Raw genomic sequence first — 21,879 nt, forward strand, 5'->3', positions numbered from 1 at the left:
ATTTGTCCCTTTCTGACCACTAGTCAGTGCCCTTGTAACCTTGAACACATAATGACTGAATTTAAACTATAAGAAGCCAGAGCAAGCAGTTTTAGGATGTTATAAGCAGCAGTTTTTGTTTTCCAGGCACTCCTGAACACTCTCCAGATGGAAATAAATTGGAGTCTTCTATAAATTGAAGTATTTTTCCTGGGCTAGATGCCAGATTTAATAGTATTCATAATCACCTTCTTGCCAAATTGTTTTTAACCTACATTTGTTTTTTGTAAGAATTAAAAACACATTCTACAAACAAGTCTGAGTTTCTGACTACAATTACAAATTAAAATTATATACAAAAAATACAAACTATTTATAATATATCTTAGAATATTACATGAAGAAAAGCATAAAAATTCATAGTTGATTATATGCTGACTTGTCAGTAAATGGAGCATTAGAAAACAAATTTCCATCAAAAGCTACCATACAAGTAAGCTTCCAAAGATCCCAAATGTCACACTCATACCTAAGTATGGGCACATATATACATAAACACACAAGTATGTATGTATGCATTTATATTCATTGATTCATATTTAAAACAACATATGAACTGATGTGTTAGCCACTCAGTCATGTCCAACTCTGTGACCCCATGGACTGTAGCCTGCTAACCTCCTCTGTCTATGGAATTCTCCAGGCAATAATATTACATATAAGGATATATAAAAAAGTAGATAGGTAATTTCTAATTTATATTAAAAGCTTGAAATTAGAATCAAATAATATCCTAAGAAGTAATATTCAGCTCTTTAAGAAAGATTTGATAGCTTAAATAAAGCTGTTGAAAACACATGCTTGCTTAACCCTAAATTTGCATTATCTAAAATATACAAAGTGAGATTAAAACAAATTTTCATACTTTAATGATATCTGTGGTCCTATCTTACATGAAAGAAAACATGGATTTCTTGGATGTTTCTCCTAGCAATGAATATTTATGATATTTGACCTAAAGTTTGGGAAATATAATTAATTATTAGCACTAAGTGATACTAAGTTATAAATGGAGCCTTTAATATTGGTCACAATGTCCTACGATCTTGTTGAAACATAATTTTCCTCAAGATTTTTTTCCTTTGAAACTTGGGAGTTGGATTAAATGATCTTCTAACATTCTCTCAGTTTTTACAGTTTATGATGATAAAAAGAAAAAAATTCCTTAAATAAAAAAATGCAGATGATGAAAAGGAAATTGACCAAATTTTTCACTAAATCACTAGAAAATCATTTCTGACATGATGCCCTTCCAAATGCAACTTTATATAATACACTTCATAGAATGAGGACAAAGAAAGGCATTTTACAGGCACAAAGAAAATTACACACTGCCGTTGAATTCCTCCACTGTAACCAACAGGCGCCGCCGTCAGTGCAGTCCTCTGGGGTGCTCACACGTGGCCACTTCGAGCATAGTCTCAGCGAGCTCCCCTGGCCACAGGAAGTCATGGTCACTCTACAGCCCTGAACCCAGATACTTGGGCTGGCATGCAAGGCTTTCAATTGTTAAAAGTGACTTATCGATGTTTGTTTTAAATCTCCTGAGTTAAAGTATTTGATTTCTTCTAGTTTACCTTCTCCGTCCGTTTTGACTCCAGTTTTAGTTACCAATCAACAGATAAAACAGAGGCTCACCTGGTGACATATTCTCAACATTTCTATATTTTTAAGTTCTTTTCTATAATTTTTAGTTTATATATTTCTGGCTGTGCTAGGTTTTATTTCAAGGGCTTTTTCTCCAGTGGCAGTGAGTGGGGGCTACTCTCTAGTTGCAGTGCACGGGATCTCTCTATGCTGGCTTCTTTTGTTGCAAGGTATGAGTTCTAGGGCGTGCAGCCTCCAGTAGTTGCAGCCCTCGGGCTCCAGAGTATAAGCTCAATGGTTACGGCGCCCGGGCTTAGCTGCTCCAAGACATATGGGATCTTCCCTGACCAGGGATCGAACCTGTGTCTCCCGCATTGGCAGGCAGATTCTTTACCACTGAGCCACCAGAGAAGTCCTACATTTCTGTGTTAATGTGATTTTTGTAAAGCACTGTATTCATTGACTATAGATAAATAACTAAGGTGAAACGGACACACACTTGCTTTTGGAAGGTGCTCCTGCATCCTTATCACACCAGCTATGCTGAATAGAAGGCACCTGCCTTCTGACAGTGTCCAGTCAACAGTCACCGCACGCAAAGACTGGTTCACTGGGCCTCTTCACTGCCCAGCGGAAAATTTCAAAAATGCTGCAGTCCATGGGGTTTCAAAGAGTCGGACACGACTTAGCAACTGAACAACAACAACTACCCTCACCTCCATGTACTAATGGTCCTGCATCTGGGCATATGACATCTTAAGGGCAAGGGCGGCAGAGTGGCCTCGGGTGGGAGACCCCCCTATGCTCACTCATTCCATGTGGCGCCCAGCAGCTAGCATCGGGAGCAGGACGCTGACTGTCACCTGATAATTAGTGGTTTTTTTGGTGTGCAGGGAAAAATCACAAACAAGAAGACATCAACAATGCTAAACGTACACACAGATGGGGTGAAGGACAGATCAGAGCAGAGGAGTGAGAGTCACCTGGCAGAGCTGTGAGACGAGGGGTCTGGATGGGGATTTCATTCAGTCTGTTTAATGAAGGAAGAGAGGAACTGAACTGACATCCCCATGAGAGATGAGGAAAGCTTCGAGGCTTGGCCAGAGGGTCGGGCTGTCTTCAGAACTTCTCTCATCTCTTCTTTAACAAAAAGTTAAAGAAAAAGGAAGTCTTGAGAATCTTTATATTTATCAGCAAGGAAATTGCTGAGAACCGAGGAAAATGTCTGTCTTCACCATTCCCTTTGAAAGTCACTTCTAAGAGAACTCATGAAAGTGCAGCGGACGATCTGGGTCCTGCATGAATCTGGAGCTCACAACAAAAGCTTTCTCCCTAACACGCTGGACTCACAATAACCTCTCTTGGCGAAAGGAGATGAAGGCACACCGTAGACCCGGATTTATTTATTTTGGAGAAAATCATAGGTTTTTGTATTTATGCATCTGCTTTCACTTACAATCTCTTTAATGAGGCCACGTGAAAAGAACTCCCAGCAGGATGTTAGACAATTTGTTATTATGCGAAAATCTGAAAAATGAAAAATAACTTTTAGCTACCACTGAGTAATGAAGAGTTTAAGGGGTAATTTTTTTTTCACCTAATTATGACCGTAAGTACATTTAAAAGTATTGTCCTATATGTCTTAATATTATACATTTATAATCTTTGATAATTAGAAAAATTCAATTACAACAACAAAATATTTTGGGGAGAAAGGGTGAGAACAAAGCAAATGTCAACTATGCAAGGATTTGTTTTAAAGAGTACTCATCTCTCACTAGTTGATATTTTCCCCTTGCTCCTTTGAGTTTTTTGTTTTGCTTAGTTAGAGATCACAAACACTGAAGAAAAATTCACAGAAATAAGGTTTTAAACAGATAGGAAATCAAGATGGATGGTGTATTCATCAAAAAGAACAGCACAATAAAACATTCATGATTCAGGAGCCTGCAGAGGAGCCCTGGTTACGGGGATGCGGTGGATGTAACCTGTGCACTTCAGCTTTCAGCCAGCTGAGGTTTTACTAAACTAGAGTCCCAGCTGGTGCTGCTGTGGCCACTGGTCCCTCCAGGCCAGTCCCCTCCCAGGGCCTGGTTATGCTATCCAGGGTGCCTCCAGGCTTCCTCTCCCTGGTCAGCTTCCACAAGGAGGTGATGGAGGAAGTTGAAGGCAGTGGAGACCCAGAACACAGGATTTCCTCCTCTCTGCTCCCCGGACATCCCTGCACCGTCTGGCCATCCCACTTCCCCTTCTGTGACCAGAGAAACTATGGCTGCACTGGGATCAGCTAGGGACTGTTGGGTCTCCAGCACCAGAGAACGCATCTTCCACAGAAAACATGGGGATAAAGGGGGACAAGACAGCAGTCTCCACAGCACAGAGGAAAGACTGCCCCATGCCACTCTCATCTGGAGCCTGGAGGATGGGAGCAGAGACCCTCAGACATATCTAGCAGATGCCAACAGTCAGCCATACCAGCATCTCACTGAGTCCTCCTTCACAGCAAGTGTTCCCACCTCAAAATGAAGTGAGGTCATCTGACCATGCTCTCTCACCAGTGTTCTGCCTGTAGCTTCACTCTGACAGCCACCAGAGCCATTCTTTTTATGGGTTTAGAGACACGATGCACAGCTGAGTAGATAAACATTTTCCCCTGACTCTATTTTGATTCCTTGAGAAACACTGGACCGGAAGAAACACAAGCTGGAATCAAGATTGCCAGGAGAAATATCAATAACCTCAGATATGCAGATGACACCACCCTTATGGCAGAAAGTGAAGAGGAACTAAAAAGCCTCTTGATGAAAGTGAAAGAGGAGAGTGAAAAAGTTGGCTTAAAGCTCAACATTCAGAAAATGAAGATCATGGCATCCGGTCCCATCACTTCATGGGAAATAGATGGGGAAACAGTGGAAACAGTGTCAGACTTTATTTTTTTGGGCTCCAAAATCACTGCAGATGGTGACTGCAGCCATGAAATTAAAAGACACTTACTCCTTGAAAGAAAAGTTATGACCAACCTAGACAGTATATTCAAAAGCAGAGACATTACTTTGCCGACTAAGGTCCGCCTAGTCAAGGCTATGGTTTTTCCTGTGGTCATGTATGGATGTGAGAGTTGGACTGTGAAGAAGGCTGAGTGCCGAAGAATTGATGCATTTGAACTGTGGTGTTGGAGAAGACTCTTGAGGGTCCCTTGGACTGCAAGGAGATCCAACCAGTCCATTCTGAAGGAGATCAACCCTGGGATTTCTTTGGAAGGAATGATGCTAAAGCTGAAGCTCCAGTACTTTGGCCACCTCATGCGAAGAGTTGACTCATTGGAAAAGACTCTGATGCTGGAAGAGATTGGGGGCAGGAGGAGAAGGGGACGACAGCTGATGAGATGGCTGGATGTCATCACGGACTCGATGGACGTGAGTCTGAGTGAACTCCGGGAGATGGTGATGGACAGGGAGGCCTGGCGTGCTGCGATTCATGGGGTCACAAAGAGTCAGACACAACTGAGTGACTGAACTGAACTGAACTGATACTCACCTTCTCCCACCCCACCCCATTCACCAAAGTCTTAAGCAATGACTGGAGAAGAACTTGTGGGCAGTTAGGTTAGGGAAGGTATGCATGAAATTCCTTCCCCACCAAAAACCCTAACCCTATCTCTGGGAATACTGGAACAGAATCTCAACAGTGGATGGATGGAGAAATAGCTCATAGAACATTGTTGCTCAATCTTGGGGAAAGCCACATCATTTGGACAATTTATGCAGGTTTCATTTTTGCCAAGCTACAGGCTCACTTCATTATGTTACAACTAGTGTAGTTCAATGTGATAACAACAGAACAATAACTGTTGTTCATTCTCTCACCATCTTTAAGAGGCTGGAAATTGCATCAGTAATCAGAGAGTGGAAGATGGTATCTACTTTCTGAGACAGTGGGTGATGGTGGTTTAGTCGCGAAGTCGTGTCTGACTCTCGCGATCCAATGGACCACAGCCTGCAAGGATTGTCTGTCCACGGGATTCTCCAGGCAAGAATACTGGAGTGGGATGTCATTTCCTTCTCCAGTGGTTCTTTCTGAACCAGGAATCAAACCCAGGTCTCCTGACAGTAAACCAGAATTAACTGTTTATCCAGCAAAACAAATCAAGGTAAAAAAAAAAAAAAAAAAACAGCATTTCCATTGTTACTGATTTTGAGTCAAGGTATATAAATATTGAAAAATCACTGTCAAAACTTTTTCTTAGTTTTATGTAAATGGTGACAAAATGTTCCAAATTCATGTTATTTCAGCATTATTCTGTGTCATATACTTTATCATGTTCCCCAAATAGGAGATTACTTCTACTTGTTAATTCTGTAACTGCTTGTCTCCAACAGATTAACGATGACTCTCTAAGTCTCAGTATCTTTTTCCATAAAATTTGGACGCGATATGATAATAATAACTATTATTTACCCCCTATACTACTATCTCAGCAATAGCACTAAAACAGCTACATTGTTTTGGGAGTCTGTTTAGCAGGGATGCAAAAACGTATGTCTGTGTTCTGTTTCTTCTTTCTTTTGTCCAACTTCCTGAAGTGACTCTTCAGAACATTTCTGCAATGTTTCTGGTGATTTCTGCTTGCAGAAGTTTTCCTTTGATTGCTTGACTCCCAACACAGACCTAAAGAGCACTTCTTCCTGTATTGGGGGAGGGTTGTGTAATTATCTGCTGCTGATGTCATCTGTCAAAGATACTTGGTCAAAAAAATAATATTTTGGCAACATTCTCTGCCTGGAAATTAATATAAGGAACTACCTCTCTCCTGGGACAGAAACATACATGTTGTTAAGAAAGGAAAACTGTGAATGAGTTTTCTTAGGAAAAAGTTCTGAGGAGGAGAGAAAAAAGAATCTTTGGCCTGAATTTTAGGTGAATGTTCCAAAAAGCACCCACTGGAAATTAAATAGACTTCTGAGAAGGAGAGAAAACTTCATACTCAGCTAAGACTCCCAGAGAAAGCCTCTCAAAGATGCCTCGGCCTTGGTAAGGTGAATGCCTGGTAATGAAGTCGTCTCCCAGGCTGGCTGGCTCTGGGTCCGTCCATGCCACTCCATAAACCCCTAGCAGGATGTAGTTAGTAGTCTGTTCTCTCCAAACCAACAAAATCAATGTGTTTGCAGGCACAACCAGTGTTCCTTCTGGACACAGAATACCAAGGTCTTCTTCTTCTTGATGTTTTATTTTTTAAACTTTTTTACAGACAAAATCACTAAAGATTCCAAAAGAAGCATACAGCAATAGAGATGCAGACGTAAGAATGGATGTGTGGACATGTAGGGGGGTGGAAAGGGGAGGGTGGGATGACTTGGGAGAGTGGCATTGACTAAATACATTTCCATGCATAAAAAAGACAGCTAGTGGGAAGCTGCTGTAAAGCACAGGAGCTCATCTCGGTGTTCTGTGATGACCTGGTGGGCCTGTGGGGTCACACAGAGTCGGACATGACTGAAGTGACTTAGCAGCTGCAGCAGCAGACTGGTGGGATCGAGGGAGGAGGGTGGCAGGGAGGCTCAAGAAGGAGGGAATATAAGTACACATATGGCTGAGTCACACTGCTGTACAGCAAGAACTAACACAGCATTCTAAAGCGACCATACTCCAATAGTGCTAAGTGCTAAGTTGCTTCAGTCGTGTCCGACTCTGTGCGACCCTATAGACAGCAGCCCATTAGGCTCCGCCATTCCTGAGATTCTCCAGGCAAGAACACTGGAGTGGGTTGCCATTTCCTTCTCCAACGCATGAAAGGGAAAAGTGAAAGTGAAGTTGCTCAGTCGCAACCCCATGGACTGTAGCCCACCAGGCTCCTCCATCCATGGGATTTTCCAGGCAAGAGTATTGGAGTGGGGTGCCATTGCCTTCTCCAATAAAGAGAGAGGGAAAAAAAGAAAAAATAGGGCACTAAAGCAATATTGTTTCAATTGTATAAAAATAAAAGGGTATATAAATATACATCAAAAACAGAATAAAAGTACATACACCAAAAAAAAAAAAGAAGCATGTAAAACACAAGCTATGGCTTGAGGAGGTCAGTGTACACGTGCAAGATAAACACAAGGAGCCGATAAATCAGGGATGCCCAGATCTCAGCAATCTGCAAACTGCAGGTGCCACTGGAGAAGAACAGCCCAGCTGTCAGGGTCCCCAACACCAATCGGGAGTCATTAGACCAAACATCAGAATCCTGAGCAGTTTGGCAAAGGCCTTCCTGCAATTTCCTGCCTGTGCATCAAGCTCTAAACCTGCTTAAGCATTTCAAGCCATGTGGCTCCACCAAATATGCAGAGATTCCTTTCCTTGGCAATAAGATTTTTAAATAAAATAGTTTACGACACTTAAAGATATGGCTTATCTACCAGAGAAAAGCCTAACTTTGGTAAAGTTCCAGGGTTTTCCACTCATTCCTTCTGTTCACAGGGAAGATGAAGACATGGGTTTTGTGCTGCCTGTGTGGGCCTCCTGCCTCCCTTAGAAGGCTGTTCCCATGCAAGTTGGGGGGTGGGGGGACCTGTCACAGGATTGTCCCACAGGGGCTTCCATCAAGTCCCACGAACGTGGACCTAGTTTCTGTATCCTGCTGCTGCTAAACTAGTTACATGAGGATGAGGGGTGACAGGCAGAGTCATCCTGAATGTCTTCAGACTGAGAAGAAAAGCTATAACAAACCTAGACAGCATATTAAAAAGCAGAGACGTTACTTTGCTGACAAAGGTCTGTCTAGTCAAAGCTATGGTTTTTCCAGTAGTCATGTATGGATTTAAGAGTTGGACCATAAAGAAAGTTGAGCACCAAAGAACTGATGCTTTTGAACTTTGGTGTTAGAGAAGACTCTTGAGAGTCCCTTGGACTGCAAGGAGATCCAACCAGTCAATCCTAATGGAAATCAGTCCTGAATATTCATTGGAAGGACTGGTGCTGAAGCTCCAATACTTCTCACCTGATGAGAAGAACTGACTCATTAGAAAAGACCTGGATCTGGAAAAGACTGAAGGCAGGGGGAGAAGGGAACGACAGAGGATGAGATGATTGGATGGCATCACCGACTCAATGGACATGAGTTTGAGCAAGCTCTGAGAGTTGGTGATGGACAGGGAAGCCTGGTGTGCTGCAGTCCACAGGGTTACAAACTGTCAGACACGATTGAGCAACTGAACTGAACTGAGAAATACCTTAATAGAATAATTTTACTTTAATATTTAAGGTCTTATTTCAACAAACAATTTCAAAGTTACAGGGAAAAAAAATTCTGATTTGAAACTTAGCTGTGTACCCCAATTCGCCTCATTCTCTTTCAAGATTTCACGGAAATAACAGCCCAGATGGTCAATGCAAATAAATAAACAGATAACAATCAAAAGGCCAGAATGGGGGAGGTCACCAACAGGCAGAAGATTTCAGCAAACTCTGGAAACACATAAAATTCATGGGAGAAGGATGACAGATGAAATGGATGAGATGTTCCTGCTTAGAGAGAGCCCTGAGGCAGGAAGCACCTGACTGTCTGGGCAGAGACCTCGCCCTTGAAGGTGGGGGCAGGCATGGAGGAGGGGCTGCCAACAGAGGGGCTTACAAAGCCCTTGGTGGAGAAATACAGCTAACTGTACCTGGCACACCTATAAGGACACCAGCTGCTAACAGGAAAATATATGTTTATGTTGCCCAGTTGCTTCAGTCATGTCTGACACTCTGCAACCCTATGGACTATAGCCAGCAAGGCTCCTCTGTTCATGGGGATTCTTCAGGCCAGAGTACTAAAGCGGATTGCCATTTCCTTCACCAGGGCGTCTTTCCAACTCCAGGGATCAAACCCAAGTCTCCTGCATGGTAGGCAGATTCTTTACCACTGAGTCACCAGGCAAGCCCAATAAGAAAATATACATATATAATCCTTATTGTTAGTATAAATGCCTCTCTAAAGAAGCTGAACAAACTGACAGAAGAAAAGTAATGGATTTGGGGTGAAGCTGGACTTGAGAGAAATCCCCTCTTAGTACGTTGGAAGGAGAAATCTGCCATTTTCCCACCCAATTATCCAAACTAAAACTCCCACCCCGGGGAAATTTTGTGAGAAAACAGACCTGCCTAACAGAGGGCAGGAGACATTGAGACTACCTGCCCAGTATCTTCAAGTATGAACAGACAACTGAGGAGAGCAAGAAAGAGCAGGCTGGTCAGGACCAGGACAAAGACAGGCCAAGACAGAAAGAAGGAAATCTAGACACGACTCTCTGAGTTCACCCATGTGTCTCTCCATACACACTGTACCTTTTTCCTCCCAATAAACACTCTATTTGTTTCACTGCTTTCCATCCCTGTGTGGAAATTCCTTTCTTCACAGCTGACCATACCCTTCATCCCAGGACTCCAGCAAGACAAACAAAACTGAAGGATGTATTAAAATAAATTAATTAATTAAAAAATAAAAAAAATTTTAACTAAAGGATGTGATTATATGCATTATGATTCCTCTGCTTCTTTATGCAAACATGCATAACTGGAACAAAGGCTTGAGGAAGTGGCTAACTAGCTTTTAATTTTACTGTTTTGTATATTAACATTAAACGACATCCTTGTAGAAGCCTTCAAACTACTAACGCAGACTGTTTTTCAGATCTGTTTTAATTTAGATAGATTCCCAATTAAGTTGAGCTGTGTAATTCTTCATTTGCTTTCTTTTTGGAAAACATACCATATTTTCAGGATGCAAGCCAAGTCACCACTTAATGCCTCGTCCAGATTGTAACAGTGAATTTGCTGGTTTATGAACAACCTAGGCCTGCTTTTCTTCTTTCCCACTTTTTAACCTTTGTTTGAACAAATTCTTTATTAGAATTGTCACCATAAATAAAACCGAAGTTTAGCAGAGGTACTTTTCATTAACACTATTCCCTCCACCACCATCAGCTGTGCACACTGTGTGGTCTGCATGGGTACGTGGTCCCCAAACTGAAGGTCACAAAATCAATAGAGCTGTCTGCTGGGAGGGTAACTCACACACTGAGCCTACTACAAGCAGGGCCAGGGACAATGGAAGGGTTAAAAGAGAACGCAGTGTTTTATTCGATATCATACCATGATGTCAGGAACAAGTCATACAGTTATACTTCTCATCAATAGAATTGTATTCCACAGTAATGAAAAGAATCGACAAATATTAATTTTCACAGTTGAATATTTTATGTGAGCAATTTATACTAAGTCCTTCGTAAGGAACGCATAACTTCTTCCAGCACAGACTACTAAGAACCTGCTAATCACAGCCTATTTGTTTCCTCCAATGGGCCCCTGGAATAAATCTCCCTAGTTCCAGACTCACCTACTGGGATGGCTGGTAGGTTGAATGCTTTCTGCTAGACTTCAATCTGATACACGGTAGGATACACCACTAGTGTTTGAGTTCACTACTAATGAATGTGGAAAATGCACAAAAGCAGATTTTGTTCCCAGCAGGGAAATAAGACAACCCAGAGAGTTCTATCTGATTATAAACCAGATGTCTTTAAACTGTTTGTCCATATAATTTGACAAATTCTCTAACAAAATTTTTCAAAAAATATGTTATTACTTTATACTAATTCTAAAATGTTAGTCTTTCAGTTACGTCCTACTCTTTGTGACGCCAAAGACTATAGCCCACCAGGCTCTTCTGTCCTTGGAATTCTCCAGGCAAAAATACTGGAGTGGGTTGCATGTGATATTTCCAGTTTGGTTTGTTTGACATATGTTATGGCTTTAGCCCTGTCAAGTAAGGAGAGATTTAACTTCAGTTTTCACTGTTTTCTCAACTTGATAACATAGCCAGCCTACCTTCTTCTATAACCTAATTTTTACTACGCTATTGAAAATCCTGACATTTCTAGGCATACATTACAAATAGATAAATGTAAATGGTGACTTGAAAGAATCTGAAATCTATTTAAATCATTTCAAAGAATTTAGACATTAATGAATTAGTAACTATTTCTTCGTATGTTGAAAGCAGAAAGCCATCACTCATGTCATTTTGAAAGTGACAGTGTGAGTCTCTAAGTCGTTTCCTACTCTTTGCCATCACCTGGACTGTAGCCCACCAGGCTCCTCTGTCCATGGAATTCTCCAGGCAAGAATACCAGCATGGGTAGCCATTCCCCTCTCCAGAGAATTTTCCTGGCCCACGGATCGAACCCATGTCTCCCACATTGCAGGGAGGCTCTTTACTGTCTAAGCCACCTGGGAAGGCAGAAAATCATCACTGGTATCATTTTATATTCTCCCAAATACAGTCTCCTCAGATAATTTCATTTATACCCATGGCTTCAGTTAATATCTCTATGCAGCAGGCGCACAAACTACATCTCCAGATTAACCCCTAAGATCTAGATTCACACACCCAACAGCTTCTTCCATATCCCCTGGATACCTACCATGGAGCCTCAAACCCAGTGTGTCCAAAACCAGGTCATCATCCTTCATGGCACCTGCTTTGCTCAGCTGTTACTGTTTAGTCAATGGAACTACCACATAGCCACATGTCCAAGTGAAAAAGAAGCATCACCACCTCTTCCCTCACTCCGTTTTTCTATTTGGCTCCATATCACTTTGATTTTTGCCTCCACACGTCTCTGAATGCATCCCAGTCTCCTCCCACCCACTGCTTCCAGTCTAGACCAAGCCTGCCCTCCAGTGCTGTGACGTAAGAACCAGCCTATTGGTCCCATATCCTTGTGCCCCTCTCTTGTGCAAACACTTCTTGAAGCTCTTAAAGCTTTCACTTTATAACAAAGGTACAATTAATTCCTTGATAGAGCCCAACTCTCTTCATAATCCTGCCCAAGCACGCTTCTCCAGCCTTCTCTCCATCATCTCTTGCCTCTTTCCACTCCACCCTGGTCTCTCAATCTTGTATTTGCCATACTCTGCACACTGTCTTCTCAGCCTGGTTACCAGTCCCTCCTTGTTTGCCCAGGCTGTGGGTCTCCACTGTGTCGTCTCCTCTGGTAAGCCCTCCCTGAGTGCTTGTCAAGTGCCCTACTCCTGGCTCTCATAGCAACATACGGCTGTGGTTTTATTCTACCTGAGCGAGTCTCTGACCCCCATCTCTCTCCCCTAACTGGATTTCAAGTTCCATGAAGACACGCCACGCCAGGGGTAAGCTCATTTCCACATCCCCAGGGTCTTAGCACAGGCTTAGTAGACAGCCCTCAAATTACAGAGAATGAATAACCAGCCAGTGTTTTTATACAAGCTTCACCTTCACAAGCATGAACTCAGCCACATCCTATGGAATAAAACAGAAGATGGGTTTATGCACCTTAATAAAAAATTAATAGAGGTGCAGCATCCTATTTCCCAGGGGCTCAGTGGTAAAGAATCCACTTGCCAATGCAGGAGACCCAAGAGACATGGGTTCGATCCCTGGGTCAGGAAGATCCCTTGGAGAAGGAAATGGCAACCCATTCCAGTATTCTTGCCTGGAGAATCCCATGGACAGAGGAGCCTAGCGGGCTACAGTTCATGGGGTCGCAAAGAGTCAGACACTGATTGAGAGACTGAACAGCAAAGTTGCTGAGAAGGAGCACCAAGGAGGCAGCTGACTTGTGGATCCACTGTGTTCCGTTCCCACATCCACATGCTGGATGTGCCCTGTGACTCCAAGTCTCCATACAAATCAGGCAACATTAAAATATGCATTTTCAAGCTTCACTGGACAACAGCAAGCAAGAACGATGCGTTAGAGCAATAAATTATTCATACAGTTTAGAAGTTAATTAGGCTTCTGAATGGAGATCCTTATTTCAGAGCACAGTAAATTATTCTAAGTGAGTTTAAAGGAAAAAATAGACTGAATTATCATTATCCATTAGGTTCAAGAGAAAAGCTTTCTAATATCTTCTTTGCATGCTGTGCCAGAATCAATGGCAGGGGACACTATCAAGATGTATCCTACAAGGACTGTGTTTATGCTTAAATAGTTAAGATCAGTTAAAAATCACACAAGTTGGACTCCTCAAGAACTTACTTCAATCCGAAATCAGAATAGTTATCAAAAACGTCATGATTCTAACACACTTTAGCAATAGTCCAATTGAGAGTTGTAAAAAGTGCTTCACTCTCTTATTTCAAGTCTGTATTTCTTTTTGTCTGAACTAATAGCTATAACTGACTTGATGGACATGAGTTTGGGCAGGAGTTGGTGATGGCAGGGAAGCCTGGCACGCTGCAGTCCACGAGGTTGCAAAGAGTTGGACACAACTGAGTGACTGAACTGACTAACTGAATAGCTATAAATGGTCCATCTGAACCATCTCTTCTTCCCCGTCTGCCATATTGGATTATCTGGTAACTCTGGCAGAACACATGCTCATGATACCATGGTCTTGTTAGGATTACAAATGTCTCCCCAACATCTTCCACTGGAGTGAAGGGTCCCCAAGATCTAGTGCCAACATGTGACTCCTCTCAACCCTCATGGTCTAATATCTGCTCTAACAAAATTTCTATGTGCCTATCTCTGAATCTACCTGACTCTTTTCTTTCTACAATGTCTAAAGCTTAAAATATTTTCTCATGCATTTAGGCTCAATTCAAATGGTACTCTCTCCACTGAGAGCTAGATGATTGCTCGTGCCAAAGGTAACTTCACTTTGCCTCGATCCTCTAGCATATTAAACACTAGTGAGCTAAACTGAGTGTCTGTGAAATGTGGGACAAGATCTTGACCTTCTCAGACATTAGAGTCTGGCAAGAGGAAAAAGACAAGAAATCAATGATCACATCTAACAGATATGTGTTCTGATAATGGGATGCAAAGAAGACCACAAGAAGACAGACGACTTGAATCTGATTTAAAGATAAAGGTGTGTAGAGAATAGGATTCTTTAGCTAGTTTTTATGGACAAGCTGTGCTTACTGGATGTGAAAGAGGAAAGACAGTCTAAGAAGTGGGAAGACAAGCCTATGTGGGCACTGAGGCAGGAAGGTGATGACTCCTACAGAACAGAGGCGTGGGTCAGAGGCCTAAGAGCTTCGGAGCTTCAGGATGATAAGCTGGGCAGGGAGACCACTCATCTCTTTCATGCTCAACAAGGAAGCTTGAATTTAACCTGAAAGTCATCACCAGGGCACATTGAAAGGTTCAAAGAAAAGGAACTTCTTTTTAAATTTTACTTATTTGGCTGCATGGGTTCCTGGCTGCTGCATGGGCCTCTCTCTGCTTGTGGTGAGAGGGGGCTACTCTTTAGTTGTGGGGTGAGGGCTTCTCACTGCAGTGGCCCCTCTTGTTGCAGAGCGTGGGCTCTAGGGTGTGCGGGCCCCATTACCTGAAGATCCTGGACTCGAGAGCACAGGCTCAGTCGTTGCGCACATGGGCTCAGCTGCTCCACCGCTGTGGGATCCTCCTGGATCAGGAGCCGAATTCGTTCCTCCTGCATTGGCAGGCAAATTCTTACCACTGAGCCACCAGGGAAGCCCTAAAGAAAGGGGATTCCTTCATGAAACTTTCATTATAAAAACATTATTCTGGTAGCAGTGTGAATAAAGTGAAAATTAGCTTAAGAAACAGACACGCACACTCAAGCTAGACAAGTGGTTTCAATTCAGGAACAAGGGATGTTTCACAACATGGGCAGCTATGGCTGTTGGTTACAACCAGAGCTGATGGCATGAGGGGCATCTCATGGGAAGAGGCCAGGAGGTCACTCAAAGTCCCACACTTGCAGGATGGCTCATCTGTCCACATACCCAGGGAGCAAAGTGCTGAGCTGGAGCCTGGCTTGATCTTTAAATAGGAATGGGTGGTGGTGACTTCTGGCAACACTGTGTGGACCACAGATCAGTTGGCTGCTTCTGAGCCCGGAAAAAACAACACAACAGGAAACAATTAAAAGGGTGCCAGAGAAGACGATGTGGTACATACACACAGTGGAACACTTGTTCAGTCACTCCATTGTATCTGACTCTTTGTGATCCCATAGACTGCAGCACGCCAGGCTTCCCTGTCCTTCACCATCTCCCGGAGTTTGCTCAAACTCATGTCCGTTGAGTCGTTGACGCCATCCTACCATCTCATCCTCTGTTGTCCCCTTCTCCTCCTGCCTTCAATCTTTCCCAGCATCAGGGTCTTTTCTAATGCGTCAGCTCTTCGCATCAGGTGGCCAAGGTAGAATGCTACTCAGCCATAACAAAGAATGAAACCATGCCAGAGTGTAGGCATGTTGTGAGGACAGTGTAGACAAGGAAGATGCGGGGTTCGGGACCTAAGGCGATGACAGCATCTTGGGAGGGGTCATGCCTACTTGTCGTGGGAGGAGCTCCTTTTCCTGAGCCTCTAGTTTCCATGCAGATAAAATCAGTCTTATAAGAGCACCAGGAAGTTGAGATTTGTCTAAACAGAATGGACTCTGGCCAACAGGGAGAGTCACAGGTGACAGGTGTGATGAAAGGGTGCTGGGGCTGCAGATGCCTGAGGGCTCCTGGCCACTCCAGGCCCTGGGCCTCCTGCCTTGTCCTCCACCTAAAGGCTCAGATTAGAGGGGAGAAGCTCTGAGGATGGGAGCAAAGAGCAGGCACAGGAGGCCAGCATGCAATTGCCCCAGCCTCACATCTGAGCCTCCCCTAGCTCCAGGGCCCTGGCCCTTCTCTTCCCTGAATCTCACTTCAGAAGCAGCTGAAATAACCTGAGGTGAGGTTGGGGGCTCGACTTAGGGATTGGGGGTGCTGAGTCAGGCTGGGGGTGGGAGGGGGGTGTTGGCAGAGAACCCTCCTGGTTTTCCCCACTAGATCCAAGTGTGACATGTGACCACGACACCCACAGCAAAACTCTTCAGAAGAAAACAGGATGAGGCTATAATAAAAAGATCCTCAAAAACCAACATGGGTCACTGGATGCACAAGATATATTAATTTGCTATAAATGTCTCTGCTCCAACAACAAGAGAATAGCACACTGTGGGTGATGGTCCGCATGTATGCCAGGCTCCTTTGGTTTTAAATTGGCTGCAAAAACCCAAATTCACTCTCCAAATGCATCCACGGCAATAGACTTCAATCTGTTCCATGAGATTCTTACCAACTCTAAAATTCCACAATTCTTGCAATGTTCTGGGCTGGAAGACACTTTCAACTGAACCGTTAAATCCAATTTCCAACCACGGTTGATTGCCACGTGGGGATTTACACCTCAGAGCGAGCTAAAAATGCCTTTGACCAAAGCTTCCCATAAATAGATACTGTTTCCTCTGTGCCCATAACAAGGGCTTCATTTTATATTTCATTTCCGGATTTAAGTCACATACAGATTACAAAAGGCCTGTCAACCAACAATAGCGCCGCTTACCACAACTGGAAAAGAACCCAGAGCTGTATTCTTCACCAATGAGCTTTGCCACTGTTTAAAATCCTGGGAATATTAGCACTTCGAATCAATTGCTTCTGTCTTGGATGGAAGCCTAAGAAATAAATCAATAGTGGATAAGCTTTTAACATGTAGAAGATAAGAGGATAGGAAAAGATATGAAGGCCAAAATCATACCATGGTTGTAGGAAATAGTTAATGAATAAAACAGCAAAAAAGATTCAATTGTTCAATCAGCAATGTGACTTATCTCTAAATTATAATCCTTGTTACTGTCAAATCATTCATTCCAAATGTAGAAGAAAGTGTCAGATTTCTAAATGTGGAATGTCATCGGAGGGAGCTTTCCAAATGCAAAATTTAAGACCCTCTTAGGTATATTCAATATTATGTTTTGAAAATTCATATGATTTGGTCATTGAGAGATTTATGATATAATAATCTGTAACACACTGGCCTTCCAGGTTACCCTTTCCAATAGAACCATCCAAATCCCTTCCCATACAGAGGCATGATAAAGGAAAGTAAAATAAACCAACTTGGGTTGCGGAGCCTCTGAAGATCTAACACTTCAAACAAATGGCCTTCACCTAGGGGTGTTCACAGCCCATATACAGGGTGTCACCCCAAGTAGAGTACAGGTGTGTAAGAAGCTTCAGGTCTCCATGGAGGACCAGCAGTCCCAGGAAACACAGTCCTAGAAGATGGGGGGGAAATTACATCCCCCCACTGATGTTTAAAAGCCAACAGTAGTGAAGAAGAGATGCATTTGTGAAAAGTCAGTGTTCCTTTTCTGCTCTAAATCACTGCTGCTATGTGCAGAATTCCTGTTTGCTAGCATGCACTTTGGAGAAACATGCTTTGAGAAACATTGGTCAGAAGCACCATAATATCGGGCTTCCCATGTGGCTCAGCTGGTAAAGAGTCAGCCTACAACCCAGGAAACCTGGGTTCGATGATAGGAAAGCTCTCCACTACAGTATTTTGACCTGGAGAATTCCATGGACTCTATAGTCCACGGGGTCTCAAAGAGTCGGACACGACTGAGCGAGTTTCACTTTCACTTTCACCATGATATTACCTCAGACAGAGAAGCAAACGGTAAAAAATAAGAAAACTGTCAGATCTGAAATACATGCAGTCAACTGAAAGAGGCACGTGGAGCTGGCAGCAGGCTGCATCCTCACCTGAGCCAAGCTCTACCAGGCAGGGGTGGAGAATGCTAGGCTTGCAGAAGCAGAGCCCAATTCCAGTGGCTTGTCTCTTCAAAGTGGAGTGCGTTCCTTCATGGAAAAGCTTGGAGCTATGGAAGCAGTAGGTCTCCAAGCCACACAGTCCTCCAGGGTGCAGTGGAGGGGAGTGCAGATGGGGGATAAAAAGGGAAGACGGGCAAGAAGGCGGACATCCCCCAGGGAGGGTCAAAGGCAAGGAGTACAGTCAATAGGAAGGTGACACCCTGAGGTGCCCGGCATAGATGTTTTCACGGCACATTACGCACACATCCATCCAACATTTATCCAGTCCCAACACAGAGGTTTTGGGGGGTGTCCATCTCCCTGCTCCAAAGCTGACATCCCTGGGAGTGGTGAGGAAACATCATCTTCTCCTTCTCTTTCTGCTCGTCTCTTTCCTCCCTCCCTGGAGAATTTAACGCAGGGCTGCAGGAGAACAGTCCCCCACAGAGAAAGACTATGATCCCAGTGTAATCTGTGTCACTCTGGTGCAAAACCAAAACTCTGTGAGATCTAGTGCCCTTGCTTGCGACAAGTGGAAATAATGTTTTGGAGGTTCAATGAGGGTGAATATATATAATTTGTAGAGTTACAGACACGCAGTACAGACTGATACTTAAAATCTGTGACCATCTTGACATCATATTTCTATTACTTCCTCACTTTTCCCTCACTTTATATTTTGTGAGATTTTAAAGTACTAACATGGTTCAAGTTTTTATATTAATAAAGATAAACAATAGTTTTTGAAACCCAGTAACTTTTTAAGCCACCCGGATGTGAAATTTCAATTTAGAATCATAACTGAGGTATAATAAGTCCTGTTCTTTTCAATAATAAAACAATTGAAGGGCTATAGAGTCAGCTTTAGGTAGATTTTCTTTCTCTATTTCTCACTCAGAAAGGATATTATTAAAGCTTTCTCTGAAACAAAATTATGCAGTTTTAAAAAGTACATTTTATATTTATAAAAATCCTTCTGAGATGAATGACAGGATCACACAATTCAAAGGATCCGGTCTTATTTCTTCCATTCAATTTATGTGGAATAGCATGGTGCACAATGGGGCTCTGAGGGTGAAAATACTGCAGGGCCGCTTCTGATTAGAAATGTAAGTTCAAGTCAACTCTAGAAGGAAGTTGATTTTCACTTGGCCCATAGAGCAGATAAACCGGCATTTAAGCCTGAGTCCCTGAGAATCTTGGCTTTGACAGACATAAATTACAGTCCTTCCAAGAATATACTTTCATTTCTATTTCTCCTTCAAAGTAAAAGGATTGATCGTCAGAAAGTCCACTGTGATAAATAACAGGAATTTTTTCATGGCTCTTCATTTTACTTTCAATTGACATTCCATTCCAGTATATTTCTAGATAAAATTAGTTTTAACATATTAGCATTCCTGAGCGATTATGGTATTACTCTCATTTGCCAAAATGAGGTGAGAAATATAAAGAAATGAAGGAAATGATAGAATTTGCCTCAAGTCACACATCTATCCCTGTTCCTGCCACAGGCTGAATTGTAAGTCATTGCTTGGTAGTAAACGTGGTCAGAAGGGCTTTAACTATTTCATGACACTGGGGATCAATTAACCTGTGCAAATTATGTATTAAATGGACGTCCAGTGCCCTAAAGGAGTGAAAGTACTGCTAAGGCCTTAGTTTAAAAACCAAAGCTTGACAAAAAAAAGAATCAGAAGCTATCAAAGGCATAGAGCATGAGGCTTCGAACTCCTATTATTTATTCCAATTATCAAAAAGTTCTAAATTTCCAGTTTTTCTTTTAGTATTTTCCATCCTTTTCTTTCTTCAGAGAAAAAACCTACAAAAGTAATCAGAACAATACTAGAAAGTCACTTCAACTCCATGTAACCTAAGTTACATGTTACATTAAGACTCATCACTAAGCCTCAAACCTGGTTGAACAGCATAATTGTTTGGAGAACTTTTTTTAATGTGGATGTGAGGCTCCCACTCTGAGAGATCCTAACTTAACTGGGGCTGGTGGGACATGGTTATTGCTTCGCACCCCCCCACCCCAGCAAATTTTCCAGGTGATTCTTATAAAAGCTCCAGTGAAGAACCACTGTTCTACCACAACAAGCTGTGCTGTTTAGCCTCTCAGTCATGCCCAACTCTGTGCGACCCCATGGACTGTAGCCCTCCAGGCTCTTCCGTCCATGGGATTCTCCAGGCAAGAATACTGGAGTGGGTTGCCATTTCCCTCTCCAGGGGATCTTCCCCACCCGGGATCGAACCCAGGTCTCCCACATTACAGGCGGATTCTTTACCATCTGAGCCAACAGGAAAGCCTCCACCACAGTACAACCAACAAAATATAATCCATACTAGGACTACAATTTGCTTAAATATATCTAAATACTTTCTGAAACAAATGTGAATTTTTTTCTTTTTATTTTATATTGGAGTATAGGTAATTAACCCTGTTGTGTTAGCTTTCAGGTTTAGAGCAAAGTGATTCGGTCATATATATACATGTATCTATTCTTCTTCAAATTGCGAGTGTGAATTATATCACGTAATACAAAGTGCTTTTATTGTACCCAGACTAGTTTAAAATCAACAATGCATATAATATATATATAATATGGCTCAGAAAACTACAGTATCAGTTAATAAAACCCTTCCCTATTAGCTTCTGACGGACTTGACTTTGTCTCCATTGTGGTTCCTAGGACTTGATCTAGCTTCTTTGCCAGAGCAGTAGATTTGCTCTTTCTAAAATGTGAGTGCAGAAAAAATTCATCACACTAGCTCTGTGTGGCACATCAAGGATGAGTGATAATATCATTATATGTGTAATTGCTCTTTCTATGTCTCACCAGGAACATTTTTACACAAACTTGTTCTCTCTCCTACCTGGCGACAAGCTTTCAAACAGCCTCAGAGGAAGAACGGAGGTTAACCGGCGTCTGGAAAATTGTAACTGTTGCTTCCACCATGCCAGAATCAGCATCTAATCAATAATATACTAATGACTGTATGCTTTGAGTCCTTGGAAATGAAAAGCTAAAGGCAAAGAGCTGTTTTTGTTCTCCATGCTACACCTGTAGAGTTTAGCTCAAAATGAAACACTGCGTGGGTTTGGGTTACTGTGAGCAGATTGCTTCTGCTCAGTGTAGCGAGTTCCTCCGTTTATCTTCCCATCACGGCAGGGCTGTGTCCCCAGCAAACGTCTCCAAGGCCACAGAGTTGTCCCTTAGCAGAGCTCTTCTTGGAGGCTGCCCGTAGTGTGCTTTGCTGGGTTTTGTCACAGATTTCCTTAACATGCTCATCTTTTCTAAGTACAAATAAGTCACAGTTTAAGGTGAGTACATGTGAGCTTGCCCTCTTTGTACAGCAGGTCCCTCGTGCCAACAGGATGCCTAAGCAAGGAAAGGTGGTGAATTTAAAATCAATGCAAGACTGAAAAAGACCAGGCTAGATTGATTTGTGTTTTTTTTTTAATCCTAGAAAATCAGAAAACTCTCCAGTGTTCCACAGATGAAAATAACGGTTGGAACAGGAAAGTCTCCAAGATTATACATTCATGTTAGAAATGCTGCTGAGCTCAGCAAAAGTCACTCAGTCATGCCTGACTCTTTGCAACCCCATAAACTATAGCCCGTCAGGCTCCTCTGT

The sequence above is a fragment of the Capricornis sumatraensis genome, chromosome 11, assembly GCF_032405125.1.
Source record: "Capricornis sumatraensis isolate serow.1 chromosome 11, serow.2, whole genome shotgun sequence".
Lineage (NCBI taxonomy): Eukaryota > Metazoa > Chordata > Mammalia > Artiodactyla > Bovidae > Capricornis > Capricornis sumatraensis.